This window comes from Lethenteron reissneri, chromosome 10 (genome assembly GCF_015708825.2).
Source record: "Lethenteron reissneri isolate LAM-NWPU_2019-01 chromosome 10, ASM1570882v1, whole genome shotgun sequence".
Lineage (NCBI taxonomy): Eukaryota > Metazoa > Chordata > Hyperoartia > Petromyzontiformes > Petromyzontidae > Lethenteron > Lethenteron reissneri.
The window spans coordinates 211,071-227,378 of NC_083788.1; the positions used below are offsets into that span (position 1 = coordinate 211,071).

The following is a 16,308-nucleotide window of genomic DNA, read 5'->3' on the forward strand; positions in this document are numbered from 1 at the left end:
GAAGGCAGTGACAAGGATATCTGGGTGGGAAGCCGCAGGTATCGCCACGCGTGACGATTTTGGTCCACTCACCCACGAAGTCACCGCCAATTAAAGTAAAAAAAAAACCTTACTGTTGACACATGTTAAACTTATTTCGCCCCGTACATAGGCAACCGTGATGAACAACCATTGCCACCGATTTCTGCGAAAACAATTATCCAACGTCTGGCGAGGGCGCACGTGCGCACACACACATACGCACACACGAGTCGCCATCGGTGTTGCTTAAACAACGGACTCATGGGAGCTCTTTCAACAGCTGGGCCTCTTAAGTCTTGCACCCTTCCACGGACCCATCACCCGCCGCGGCCATCCACGCATTCAATTTCAGGTACACCCTGCTCGGGTAATTTAATTTGGTTGTACGAGTTTCTTAAGATAGGGAAATTAACCAAAATACATATCACACAGATCGGGGAAGTCAAATAGCAGTGCTTGTCCGAATGCAGACCCTTCACCATTGCCATAGGACTGAGGAATTTCCACCACCAGCTCTGCAAGGGCTGTTTATAGATAACCAGCCACAGTTGCTCAATGGAGCAGGAACTCACTTTGGCTGATCATCGCCGTCGTCATTATCGTCATCACTACCGAGGTAATATAAAAAAACATAACTAGTGCAGTTTAAGGACAGTCCAACCTCGAGAGCGAGAGGTTAGTGGACCCGTACGGCCAGGAGGGACGAGTGGCAGCCGAGGAAGGGAACGCGTCTGAGACAGAGCGATGAATAAATTCGTGTGCGGTTGGATAGGCACGCATACGTAAAACTTATTTCGCGTCACCGTACGTAGTCAACCGTGCTAGAATCAGGGAGGTGTGGTGGGGGGACAAACACAAAAAGCAGTTCTAAAAAGGTGGATTAATAGGCGAGCATTGTAAAAAGGCTCAACGCTAAAGCATTACGCATGCTCTATAATAAAGAAGGGCAGTTTCCCGAAACGTCGCACGTACTATGAAGGGTCCTTTCCCGATACGTTTTTTTTCCTTTGATGGCCACCAAAGTTTATTGATAATGTGTTTTGAGATTATATATATATACACACACACATACACATCTAAAATCTGGTTGTGAGTGTATATATTTGAGTGACAACGGGTAAAAGTTTTGAGGAGCGCCACGGTTGCTAATAGATATTAAATACCTTGCCTGGTATACATGAGGTCGTGAGTTCGATCCCTACCCCGACACCTGCTGTATATTCGGAGTTTTGCGGTGTCTCTCTCTCCCCGTGGTCGCGTGGATTTTTCTCTCCGTCCTAACATTTTTTCCTACACATTTAGAATCACATCACGCGCTTAACGAATATTTGGCTGCTATAAATGTCTCCACAGTAATAAGCCACTTTGTTGAGCTGTCATTGGCGATAGCCAGGGTCGCTTCTGAAAAAACAGCTACAGAGTTCAGTGGGGGCCTTACCCGGTAAAATAAAAAAAATTGTTTGGTTTTTAGTTTTCATCTTGCTTCCTGCTGCTCATCTTGAGCCGTGCCCTCATCTTTGTTCGTCATATGGAGTCTTATTTTCCGGAGCTTCTTTATAATCCGGATGGGAGCCGGAGGCAATGACAAAAGTTGAAGTAAGTTTCTCTACACATCGCCAACTATTGTCCCTGCTACTCAATGAAGTATGGGGAAAACATTTTTTTATTAAATTTTCCCCACCAACCAGTTTTGTTTCCAGAGGTTTCCACATTGGACACACACAAAGACAAAGATCCCCCATATAGCCTGAACAGACTGTTTGGGAAAGTGCTGTTAGCGAGTACCTATGAAGGCCGGAACAGTACATGGAGGGGGTGAGGTGGTCAGCACCACGCCCAACCGCCTTTGTCTGCCTAGTGGCCGAGTCGACCTAAGGGAGACCCAGGATCGGTTCAAATAATCGTCACTGGTGTTGGCTGCAAGCGGGAATTCAACAGCCGGTTCATAGCATAGCGCGCTAACCGCTATACTACAGCTCCCGACACATACACGTGCACACGCTCGTATCCTGTGATAACAATTGGCACCATCAGCAATACTTAAAAGTATTACACGGTTTAAAAAAACAACCTCTCCAAGCTCATACATGTGGACTTTAAAACAACAATCACTGGAGGACATGCTGCCATGGTGCAAAGGGAGTTCGCCGGTTCAATTCGTATCTCCCGGCGTGACAGTTGCAGGAACAGTGCACGTTGAATCAATGTCTAATTTTCCTTGGGCCCAATGCCTCCCCTGTCCACCCAACAGTATAAAATGGGTACAGTACACCAGTTATTCACAATGGGCAGGTCCGTGTGCTGTTGGGCAAAAATGTAGGTACTTCCACCAAATCCCAGATGTAATTATGTACTTTACAGCCAGCATGGAGGAAGAGTAGGCCAAATAACCGCTAGAGGGGGTCTCTCTAGCATTGAGGGAGCCATTGCAGGGCTGCGCCTTTAACCTTTATACCGTTGTACACCGATACAACACAAAAGATGAGCGAATAATGTTGCATAAAATCGCTAGAGGTGGATTATAACTTTGAACGCTTGAAGAAATTGGTTTAACCAAGCTTGGTAGTAAAGGCCTAAAATCTAAAAATGGCGTTCATAACGCTACCCGCTTTTAATAATAACCATCACTCTTCATTTGAACCACTAACATCTGCGTACAATTTTACAATTGTTGTAAAATACCTTGGATTAAATCGGGCGATATTTATGTAAAAATGCGAGTTGAGATATCTTACTTAAGGAATTCGTCAGGAGCGCTTCTGACAAAATACCTCTCAACACCCCCCCCACCCATCTCCTCAGATTCGGGAAGCTAAGCAGGTATTCCACCTGGCTTGAGATTGGATGGGTGACCGTCACGAAACAAAACATGTTTTATAGGGTACATTGTGGACAGTGCAGCACCGTCAATTGTTCTGAACCCCCCCCCCCCACCACCTCCCCCATCGTCAGCCTTCATAGGTGCTCGCTAACAGCACTTGCCCCAACAGTCTGTTAAGGCTATAAGGGGATATTTGTCTTTGTGAGGAGCGGTAGTGTAGCGGTTAGCGCGCTGCGCTATGAACCCGGCGACCCGCGTTCGATTCCTGCTCAGGGCCAACACCAGTGATGATGAGCAGAACCGGGTCCTGGGCCTCCCCGAGGTCCACTCGACCTCTAACGAGTACCCAACGCGGTGCGAGGTAAGCATCACCACTGGGGAGACAAGGGCGGCCGGGCGTGATGTTGGCCACCCACCCCCTCTCGTGTGCCGTGCCGGCCTTTATTAGGTGCTACTCACCAACAATACCTGCACCAAGTCTGTTACAGTCCATAAGAGCGTTGGGTCAGATCGTGTAAATATAATTGTGTTGTTAAACCCGCCGCCACCGGACACAGCAAATATAGTTAAGGATTGTCACGTAAAATTAACGTGGCCAATTCGTTTCTAGTACAGCACGCCAGTGTGTTGGGCAGTATATTTACGTGATCCAACCCAACAGGCTATAAGGGGGAAGGGTGGGGTCATCTTCGTCTAAACAGTGCCCGCCATTTCAGGGCAGGTCACCACCCCCTAGGGGACAGAGGTCAGAGGCCCCCAGAGACAGAAACAATACCCCCCGTGTAGCCTTAACAGACTGTTGGGGCAAGTGCTGTTAAGCGAGAACCTACGAAGGCCGGCACGGCACACAAAGGGGGTGGGTGGACATCACCACACCCGGTCGCCTTTGTCTCCCCAGTGGTAATGAGGCCGAGTCGACCTAAGGGATGCTCAGAACGGGAATTGCTACACTACCGTCCCCATTACTGGGCACACAACCTTCAAACAAGGCAGAGAAATTCAACCAAACGCAGGGTTGGACGTCCTGGGTGGAAAGTCAGACAAGAGGGCTGACAACGACGATGACGAATGAATGCGTGTGGGCCCTCTGTGCGTTTCTACGTGGTCTCTCGACATTGCTTGGCATGTGATAGGGGGGTAAATATAGCTTCATTGGCTCATCAGATTCCTCCAGTCAAAAATGAGTCTGCGTGAGCCTCGTTAGTCAGCATTGTGGAGAAATAATCCTGGTCAGCGCGATCTAACCCCAGCTGTGTCGCCTGACGAATCTGGTTAATTACCCGCGAACCCTCGGACAGAGTACATGAATTGTAAAGTCTCAACACAACCAGTTAAGTGCTCCTGAACGAGTAACTTAATTGGGCACGTTTTTGTTTATGTAACAAACCCTAAACTTAATTGGTTGAGTCGGGTGGTGGGGGGTCGCGGTGTTTAAAGACACATTATTATTATTATTTACGCGATCTAACCCAATGGTCTCCCTCGCTCTCTACATCGGCTCAATCCGCAACTGGACATCTGTTGAAAAAAGCTTCGTGGCTTATCAGATTTCTCCTGGACAAATAAAGTTTCTGATTCGGATTCTGTAATTACCGACGAAACGTCAAGGTACTCGAATTGTGAACCCGCTGTGGTGGGTTTACTCTCTCAACACACAACCGGCAAAGTGCTGAACTAGTAACTAATCGGGCACGTTTTGTTTACGTGACAAGCCCTTACGAATTGGCTGTCGGGTGGTCGCAGTGTTTAACGACAAATTTACACGATCTAACCCCAAAAGAAAAAAAATATTGTGGAGGATGATAAACAGGACCCTGCGGGGTGGGCTGGTAGGAATAATACTTAGTACCGGTACAGAGATATCGACCGGGTATAGAGGAGTTAAAGAAAAAATACTGTATTCTAGTGTAACGTTAATTAAAAGTGTTTGTTTTGACAAGAAACGCTGTGAGATTTAAAGACTCGTAGTCTTTCCTTTCCAACACCACCCTCAACACCACCCCTCCCACGGACGGACGGACGGACGGACACATTAATCTATTGGTGGTCTGGTCCACTTCGTTCCTACCAGTATTAGTTTAACACGTAGTAGGCTTTCGCGACCAATATCATCCATAATGTAGTTTTTTTTATTGGGGGGGGGGGTTAGATAGCGTAAATGTGTCGTTAAACCCGCCACCACCCGACACAGCGTGACCAGAACGTGGCCAATTCGTGAGTCGTACAGCAACACCGGTGTGCTGGAGAGCGAATCCACAACAATATGATGCGTCTTCTTGGTTCTTTCGGTAAAGTCACGGAGAAGGGAAGTAATCAAATAATAAAAATAAAACATAATAAAATAATTCTCACAATGTTTTATTTTATTATTTTAACTAGGCCTCAGTAACTTTAAAGTGACTAATACAGTTTATAAACTACTGATTATAGCGCGCGGCCTGTCGTTAAAATGTAACTCTTACACGCGGCTACTCGCGTTAATGTTAAAAGTGCAATTAATTTTTTATAAACATTAAAATAAACGCTTAATATACCTTGCCACGCAAAAGCCTTAGGCTGTATACGAGGCGCTAACGGACTAGGCCTCAGTAACTTTAAATTGACTAATACAGTTTATAAACTACTGATTATAGCGCGCGCCTGTCGTTAAAATGTAACTCTTACACGCGGCTACTCGCGTTAATGTTAAAAGTGCAATTTATTTTTACTAGCGGAAGTACCCGGCTTTGCCCGGGTGAAAAATATCTTTCTTAAAAACCTTACATATATATACACAGATACTAAGGTATTGTCAAAGCCCGGTGGGCTGTTTGTACATTTTTCCACCAACAAATATATAAGAGGCTTTCACAAGTCCAAAAAGTTGTAGAAAGTGTGGGGTAAATAGTTGATGTCAAAATGTTTCCGAAAATTGTGGTCTCCCCCCCCCCTCAAAAAAATATCTTTACCCTCGTAGGTATATATACTAACAACAGCCTTACATACAACAGAGGAAGTGGTATCTATTGACTTTGTAGTAGTATCTACTGACTGTACCGTAGTATCTACTGAGGCCAGTAGTAGCTACTGACTGTGTAGTAGTATTTAGTGACTGTAATAACTACTGACCATAGTAGTATTTACTGGGCCTACAGTAGTATCTACCGACTATATACTCGTAACGACTAACTGTATAGTATCTGCTGACTCTATAGTGTATCCACCGACTATAGTAGTAACTACAAAATCTATAGCAGTATCTACTCACTCTATAATAGTATCTACTGACTCTAGTAGCTACTCACCGTAGAAATATGTACTGACTGTATAGTAGTATATACTGACTGTAGCAGTATTGACTGACTGTAGTGGTATATACTGACTGTTTTAGTATTTACTATAGCGGTATCTACCAACTCGATAGCAGTATCTACTATCGCTACAGCAGTGTATACCGACTGAGGTCGTACCTGCTATCACTACAGCAGTGCATACTGCTGTGTTGGTACCTATTATGATGACAGCAGTGCATACTGACTGTGGTGGTACCTGCTATGATTACAGCAGTGCATACTGCTGTGGTGGTATCTGCTATGATGAGAGGAGTACATATTGTGGTGGTGGTACCTGGTATGATAACAGCAGTGCATATTGACTGTACTCATCATTCACCCTCACCATTCACCACTCACAACTCACCCTTACCACTCATCCTCACCACTCACCACTCCCACTCACTATTCACCATTCACCCTCACAACTCACCACTCACCAACCTCCCTCACCAATCCCTCACCACCACCTCACCACTCACCCTCACCACTCACCAATCACCACTCACCCTCACCACTCACTCTCACCACTAACCCTCACCACTAACCCTCACCACTCTCACTCACCACTCTCACTCACCACTCTCCCTCACCACTCACTCTCACCATTCACCCTCACCATTCAGCCTCACCACTCACCCTCACCACTCACCCTCACCACTCACCCTCACCACTCACCGTCACAACCACCACTCACCCTCACCACTCAACTTCACCCTCACTACTCACCATTCATCCTCACCAATCACCACTGACCAATCACCACTCACCACTCTCCACTAACCCTCACCACTCAACCTCACCACTCAACCTCACCACTCACCCTCAAACTAACCACTCTCTCACCACTCACCCTCACCACTCAGCACTCACCCTCACCACTCACCCTCACCACTCACCCTGACCACTCATCCTCACCAATCACACCCTCACCAATCACCACTCACCCGCACTGCTCACCCTCACCACTCACGCTCACCCTCACCACTCACCCCTCACTAATCACCACTCATAACCGCCACTCACCCTCACCACTCACCACTCACCCTCAACACTCATCCTCACCACTCACCGTGACCACTCACCCTCACTACTCACCACTCATCCTCACCAATCACACCCTCAACAATCACCACTCACCCTCACAACTCACCCTCACCACTCACTCTCACCACTCACCCCTCACAACAACCACTCACCCTCACCGCTCAGCACTCACCCTCACCAATCACCACTCACCCTGACCACTCACCACTCATCCTCACCAATCACATCCTCACCAATCACCACTCACCCTCACTGCTCACCCTCACCGCTCACCCTCACCACTCACCCTCACCACTCACGCTCACCCTCACCACTCACCCCTCACTAATCACCACTCACAACCGCCACTCACCCTCACCACTAACCCTCACCACTCACCCTCACCACTCACTAATCACCTCTCACAAACCGTCACTCACCCTCACCACTCACTCTTACCACTCACCCTCACCACGCACCCTCACAACAACCACTCACCCTCACAACAACCACTCACCCTCACTACTCACCCTCACCACTCATCCTCACCAATCACACCCTCACCAATCACCACTCACCCTCACTGCTCACCACTCAACCTCACCACTCACGCTCACCCTCACCATTCATCCCTCACTAATCACCACTAACAACCACCACTCACCCTCCCCACTCACCCTCACCACTCACCCTCACCAATCACCACTCACCCTCACCACTCTCCCTCACCACTCTCCCTCACCACTCTCCCTCACCAGTCACACTCACCACTCACCACTCACGCTCACCACTCACCCTAACCACTCACCACTCACCCTCACTCACCCTCACCGCTCACCACTCACCCTCACCACTCACCCTCACCACTCACCCTGACCACTCACCACTCATCCTCACCAATCACACCCTCACTAATCACCATTCACAACCGCCACTCACCCTCACCACTCACCCTCACTACTCACCACTCATCCTCACCAATCACACCCTCAACAATCACCACTCACCCTCACCACTCACGCTCACACTCACCACTCATCTCACCACTAACCCTCACCACTCACCCCTCACTAATCACCACTAACACCGCCACTCACCCTCCCCACTCACCCTCACCAATCACCACTCACAACCCTCACCAATCCCACTCACCCCTCACCCTCACCACTCACACCCTCACCCTCACCACTCACCCTCACCCTCACCACTCACCCCTCACCCTCACCACTCACCCTCACCCCTCACCCCTCACCACTCACCCTCACCCTCACCCTCACCCCTCACTCTCACCACTCACCCCTCACCCTCACCACTCACCCTCACCCTCACCACTGCACCCCCTCACCCTCACCACCTCACCAAGCTCACCCCTACTCCTCACCACTCACCCCTCACCCTCACCACTCACCCCTCACCCTCACCACTCACCCCTCACCCTCACCACCACCCCTCACCCTCACCACTCACCCTCACCACTCACCCCTCACCCTCACCACTCACCCCTCACCCTCACCACTCACCCCTCACCCTCACCACTCACCCCTCACCCTCACCACTCACCCCTCACCCTCACCACTCCCCCTCACCCTCCCCACTCACCCCTCACCCTCACCCCTCACCCCTCACCCTCACCACTCACCCCTCACCCTCACCACTCACCCTCATCCTCACCACTCACCCCTCACCCTAACCACTCACCCCTCACCCTCACCACTCACCCCTCTCCCTCACCACTCACCCCTCAACCCTCACCACTCACCCCCCACCCTCACCACTCACCCCCTCACCCTCACCACTCACCCCTCACCCTCACCACTCACCCCTCACCCTCACCACTCACCCCTCACCCTCACCACTCACCCCTCACCCTCACCACTCACCCCTCACCCTCACCACTCACCCCTCACCCTCACCACTCACCACTCACCCTCACCACTCACCCCTCACCCTCACCACTCACCCTCACCCTCACCACTCACCCCTCCCCCTCACCCCTCACCCTCACCACTCACCCCTCACCCTCACCCCTCCCCTCACCACTCACCCCTCACCCTCACCACTCACCCCTCACCACCACTCTCCCCCTCACCACTCTCCCCCTCACCACTCTCCCCCTCACCACTCTCCCCCTCACCACTCTCCCCCTCACCACCCCCCCTCACCACTCTCCCCCTCACCACCTCCCCCCCTCACCACTCTCCCCCTCACCCTCTCCCCCTCACCACTCCCCCTCACCACTCTCCCCCTCACCCACTCCCCCTCACCACCCTCCCCCTCACCACCACTCCCCCTCACCACCACTCCCCCTCACCACTCTCCCCCTCACCACTCTCCCCCTCACCACTCTCCCCTCACCACTCTCCCCCTCACCACTCTCCCCCTCACCACTCTCCCCCTCACCACTCTCCCCCCCCTCACCACTCTCCCCCTCACCACTCTCCCCCTCACCACTCTCCCCCTCACCACTCTCCCCCTCACCACTCCCCCTCACCACCACTACACCCCTCACCACCACTCCCCCCCTCACCACCACTCCCCTCACCACCCACTCCCCCCTCACCACTCTCCCCCCTCACCACGCTCCCCCTCACCACTCTCCCCCCTCACCACTCTCCCCCTCACCACTCTCACCTCTCACCCCTCTCCCCCTCACCACTCTCCCCCCTCACCACTCTCCCCCTCACCACTCTCCCCCTCACCACTCTCCCCCTCACCACTCTCCCCCTCACCACTCTCTCCCCTCACCACTCTCCCCCTCACCACTCTCCCCCTCACCACTCTCCCCCTCACCACTCTCCCCCTCACCACCACTCCCCCTCCAACACCACTCTCCCCTCACCACCACGCCCCCCGCACCACTCTCCCCCTCACCACCTCCTTCCCCCTCCACCACGCTCCCCCTCACCACTCTCCCCCTCACCACTCTCCCCTCACCACGCTCCCCCCTCACCACTCTCCCCCTCACCACTCTCCCCCTCACCACTCTCCCCCTCACCACTCTCCCCCTCACCACTCTCCCCCTCACCACTCTCCCCCTCACCACTCTCCCCCTCACCACTCTCCCCCTCACCACTCTCCCCCTCACCACTCTCCCCCTCACCACTCTCCTCCCCTCACCACTCTCCCCCTCACCACTCTCCCCCCTCACCACTCTCCCCCTCACCACTCTCTCCCCCCTCACCACTCTCCCACTCCCACTCTCTCCCCCTCACCACTCTCTCCCCTCACCACTCTCCCCTCACCACTCTCCCCCTCACCACTCTCCCTCACCACTCCCCCTCACCACTCTCTCCCTCACCACTCTCTCCCTCACCACTCTCCTCCCCCTCACCACTCTCCCCCTCACCACTCTCCCCCTCACCACTCTCTCCCTCACCACACTCTCCCCTCACCACTCACCCCTCACCACGTTAAGCGCGATCCTAAAGGAATCTACAACCTTCGATTCGTCCTTTGTGCGATTCAAGGAATCGATTCCTGGCATGTTGGGGGTTTACATTTTGAATGACAGAGTTTTATTTTCATTGATATGTTATGTTTGAATGTTTTCAGGAGTTTTAATAACATTTTTGCCCCGGTCAACGCCGGATATTTCCCGTTCGTAGCAGTTTATATCGACTTTAACCAACTTAAAGTAAACGGGAATCATCCGAATCTAAAGGAATCTACAACCTTCGATTCCTTTTCGCGATTCAGAGAATCGATTCTTGGCGCGTCGGGTTTAAAAGTAATTACACACTTGTATTTTCATTGGTATGTAATGTTTTAAAGTTTTCAGAAGATTTTAAATGTATTTTCCCCCCGGGCAACGCCGGGTATATCAAGTTTATACCACAAAGTCGTCGCTTGACACGGGTGGGGTGTCGAGGCCTAGTACCGTGCAGAGCCTCCGGCCTTGCCTAGATTGCCTACCCGGCTGAGGGTGTGTACTGGGGCCAATACCCCCCCCCCCCCACGCGCTACAATAATACTGTCTAATCGCTATAATTTTATTATCTACCGACCCTATAATAGTAATTGCACACATTGGGGTGGAAGGGGAGTGAAGAGGACGTGAAACTTTGATGAATTTACCTCAGAATCGCGTGTTAATGCGTGCGCATATTTCAACGGGAATTCAAAATGGCGTCCACCCCGCAGCGAAAGCGTCTCTACCCGTTGCCAGGGGCAACCGCCGTGGTCCGCGCCGGCCGGCAAGAGTAAATAAATAAATAAAGCGTTATATAAATATATAAAGATAAATCGCTCTAAATCGATAATCGGTCCGATTTAAAGTTTAGAGACGAAAAATCGGAAATGCCTAAGTTTACCGCAGGGCCGGGGGCGTGCCCACATGCAAAATTTAATCTCGCCGAACCCCACGGTCCGAGAGCTAAATCCCCCGGTAGGGAGCGTACGCGGACGGACGGACGGACAAAAAATGAATTATATAGGTTAGATAAACAAATTAAAATAAACGCTTAATATACCTTGCCACGCAAAGGCCTAAGGCTGTATACGAGGCGCTAACGGACTAGGCCTCAGTAACTTAAAAGTGACAAATAAAGTTAATAAACCACTCATTATAGTGCGCGCGTCTCGTTAAAATGTAACTCTTACACGCAGCTACTCACGTTAATGTTAAAAGTGCAATTAACTTTTTATAAACATTAAAATAAACGCTTAATATACCTTGCCACGCAAAGGCCTAAGGCTGTATACGAGGCGCTGAATGACTAGGCCTCAGTAACTTTAAAGTGACTAATACAGTTTATAAACTACTGATTATAGCGCGCGCCTGTCGTTAAAATGTAACTCTTACACGCGGCTACTCACGTTAATGTTAACGAAACGCGCGCACTTTATTTAATTTCAAGGTTTTAATCAAAAGCTATCTCAGGGAATAAGGGAATGTTACATGTGTCATGCCAAGTGTTTGCAGTAGGGGGCGATGTTGCTACCAGGATAGCGTCACTGAGTCTAAAGGTTTTTGTAGGGTCATGCCAAGTGTTTGCAGTAGGGGGCGATGTTGATACACGGAGGGACGGACGGACGGACGGTCGGACGGACGAACGGACACATTAATCTATTGGTGGTCTGGTCCACTTCGTTCCTACCAGTATAACTCTAATTTATAATAATGCGCGGAAACAAAGATCAACAGAGTTGAGGATAAGAATCATCAATACATGAGAGCACACACCCCTACGCGTCGATTGGAAGAGCCACGCAGGTTAAAAAATTATACCGAACTGAGGAAGTATGCTAGCCTTCTACAAGGGGGACATGTTGTTTGAAAGGATATTACAGATCATCGATTATCCGGCAGCTTCGGGTCGGTGGGTGCATCGGATTTTAAAAAGATCGACGGATAATCACATCACCATTTAAAATAGCTTATTTTTTGCGCGTTCTTGCACGACATTATGTTTTTTTTAATGTGTTTGGCAACGTGAAATTGGAACAAATAAACACAAATAGACAAAAAAACACCATATTTTTAAAGCGTTGCTGTATTTACTGTACCATGCTTACCACTCCAATCTCGCCGACTTCGCATTGGGGTGACGCGTACACACGTGCAGTATGTTCATTGTGTAAGTTGTATGTAGTGTATAATGTAGTGTATATCATATTTCACACCGAAATCAAGCGTAACTACGTTGTCACGCGACACGTTGCCGATCCCCCGAACTGGGTTCCAGCCTCTGGAGGGGTTTCGCCGGATCGGCCCAGGGCCTCCAGATAATGTTAGAAGCAGCCAGATAAATGTACTATTATTGTTGATGGCCCATAGTACACCCCGGGGTGTGCCATAGTACACCCCGGCTCTCGCACAATGTCCCCGATGCAGTAATTTTTAGTCTGTTGAAGGTCGGCGATGCGGCTATAGACTCATCTCGACGAGCTGTACACGATGCACTATTCAAAGTTGAATTCTTCGATAACGGGTTTTTTTTTATGTTTGGCGTTTAGACATCGCGTAGTAGCACTGATTTCGGATTTATTGGTACCCCAGTCGCGGAGTTAAGTACACCCCTAAAAAAAAGTGTCCCAGAAATAACATTTAATTGCCTCGGCCTTTTTGTATTATTTGGTACCCCGGGTACCGCCATGAGCATCAATTGGTCGAAGACTAACGACGACGTGACAGCAAAGGAACGTTCGGGACGCGTGCAACAGCAGGGAGCCAAGGACGTCCAATCTAAGGGACCTTTGTTTGACAGTTATCAAGTATAAAAACAATTACAGGTGTTTACCCTTTTGTGGCAATAAAAATGGAGGTATTAAGGTGTTCAAACACCAAATAGTTACTGGACATCTGTGAAACATAGTGGACATGCGTGGAAAAAAAGAGCTATAGCTCATCGGATTCCTCCAGTATAAATATTCTGATTCCGAGATACCTTTCTGCAAGGTATCTAGTAAGTCTGCATTAACCACACGTGATTGTGGCAAAACGTGCAAACCGTGCACCGGTAATGTTTCAAAACACGTAGGGGCCTTTCGCGAACAATATCACCCACAAGGCGCGCGTCGTCTTTGGCCTAACACCAGAGACAGCCTTCCGTATGGCTCTCACCAGCATTGCCAAAAAGGGTAAACAAAACTATCCATATTTTTCAAGGACATCCAAATGGGAGATATACCGACGATTTTATTCTCCCCTGGTGTAAAGGGCAGGCAGGGTGGGTGCTGTGGCGTGGACGAGGGTTGAAGGCGGAATTTATTCAGCAGTGGATAGACCCTGGCTTGTTGATGACTAAAACCCTCACGACGATATTTAAGCCCGAAACATGAGGATTTCTCCGCAACTCTGTGGCCGTCCCCGCCTGATGATGCTGGCTGTTTAATTTCAAAACGTCACGGTACACGAATTGTAAAACCTTTTAGCGGGGTTTCTCTCCAACACACCGGTGTGGTGCTGTACGAGTAACGAAATTGGCCACGTTTTGTTTACGTGACAAACCTTAACTAAATTGGCTGTCGGTTGGGGGTGGCGGGTTTAACGATAAACATTGTCCATTTACGTGATCTAACCCCAAAACCATCTCCAACAGTACAATGTCGGCGACAAACAAAAAATCACGAACGAGCAGAGAACGACGGAGTACGCAAATGGAAACCACGAGGCCAGGCCGAGTCCCAATTGACAAAGACCCCCCCACATCACCCCCATTGCCTGCAACAGACTTGGGGCAAGCGCTGTGAGCGAGCGCCGACAAAGGCCGGCTCGGCACACGAGGGGGTGGGTGGCCAACGCCCGGCCGCCTTTGTCTCCCTCGTGGCAATATTTTTAACAATAGCAATAGGTATTCAATTGAGGCCGAGTCGACCTAGGGGAGGGCCAGGACCGGTTCAAATAAACGTCACTGGTGGTGGCCGTGAGGAAGGAATTGAACTGTGGCTCGCCGGGTTCAGAGCACAGCGCGCCAACCCATGCTCACTCCACTGCTGGATGAAGGCCTGCCTCCCCAATTACCGTTCGACATTATTTCACGGCAAAGACTCCTGCGCCAACTTATCAAACAGCCTTAAATTTCACTGCACGATAGCACAAACCCACCGCTGCTGCTGGATTTGAGGCTTCCAACTCATCTCCATGCAGGTCCGTAGCGTGTGGGGGGGGAGTTACCGATTTGGCCATACTTCACCACGCTGGTCACAAGTGCGGTCAGCATAGGCGTATGAGAACTTTGACTAATATACAAAGATTGCAGCGCCGCAGAGATCAGCTGCATCCCTCTCTGCTGCTGCTGGCTTTGGTCACCACGCAGCAACTATAACATCCTGTGATGGTCGACCAATCCAGGCACGATCTCAACCCTGCCAAGAAGCTTTGCGAGCTCGGGGTTAATTGAAACACGCCTTCAAATACTTTTGCCGACAACAAAACAATAAGCAGCACGGGAAACCAATGTCACAGGAAACATCCCCATCCATTCATTCATCAGCATTCACACACACACACAGACTGGCACTGTCTTTTGTGCGTGAATCAAATCCACAAATACTCACCCGGTGAGTGAATGAGGGAGGGACGTAGCTGTAGTGACGAGATACGAGACAACAACAATAGTTGAGACTCACTACGGGTACGGGATGCCTGCGCTTATATAAGCGGGCAGCCGGCGGGCAGCCAGCGGGCCCGCGCTCCTCCCACCGGCCACGTGCTCCCCACCCCCACGACGCCCCTCACCACGCTACCCCACCCCCAACAACACCCCACCCACGTGATACCCTCACCACGCTACCCCACCCCCAACAACACACCACCCACGTGATACCCTCACCACGCAACCCCACCCCCAACAACACCCCACCCACGTGATACCCTCACCACGCTACCCACCCCCAACAACACACCACCCACGTGATACCCTCACCACGCAACCCCACCCCCAACAACACCCCACCCACGTGATACCCTCACCACGCAACCCCACCCCAACAACACCCCACCCACGTGATACCCTCACCACGCTACCCACCCCCAACAACACACCACCCACGTGATACCCTCACCACGCTACCCCACCCCCAACAACACACCACCCACGTGATACCCTCACCACGCAACCCCACCCCCAACAACACCCCACCCACGTGATACCCTCACCACGCTACCCCACCCCCAACAACACACCACCCACGTGATACCCTCACCACGCTACCCCACCCCCAACAACACACCACCCACGTGATACCCTCACCACGCAACCCCACCCCCAACAACACCCCACCCACGTGATACCCTCACCACGCTACCCCACCCCCAACAACACACCACCCACGTGATACCCTCACCACGCAACCCCACCCCCAACAACACCCCACCCACGTGATACCCTCACCACGCTACCCCACCCCCAACAACACACCCGCCCACGTGATACCCTCACCACGCTACCCCACCCCCAACAACACACCACCCACGTGATACCCTCACCACGCTACCCCACCCCCAACAACACCCCACCCACGTGATACCCTCACCACGCAACCCCACCCCCAACAACACCCCACCCACGTGATACCCTCACCACGCTACCCCACCCCCAACAACACACCACCCACGTGATACCCTCACCACGCAACCCCACCCCCAACAACACACCACCCACGTGATACCCTCACCACGCAACCCCA

At 51.0% G+C, this 16,308-nt stretch overlaps 1 protein-coding gene across 1 annotated transcript in view; it reads right to left on the bottom strand.

Moving 5' to 3' along the window:
- Positions 1-15,330, bottom strand: part of LOC133340778 (cathepsin B-like) — a 41,735-nt gene extending 26,405 nt beyond the window's left edge. Inside the window, exon 1 of the mRNA XM_061549164.1 lies at positions 15,178-15,330. The gene's annotated coding sequence lies outside the window, so the exon portion shown is untranslated. The remainder of the gene's footprint in view (positions 1-15,177) is intronic.
- Positions 15,331-16,308: the final 978 nt, after the last annotated feature.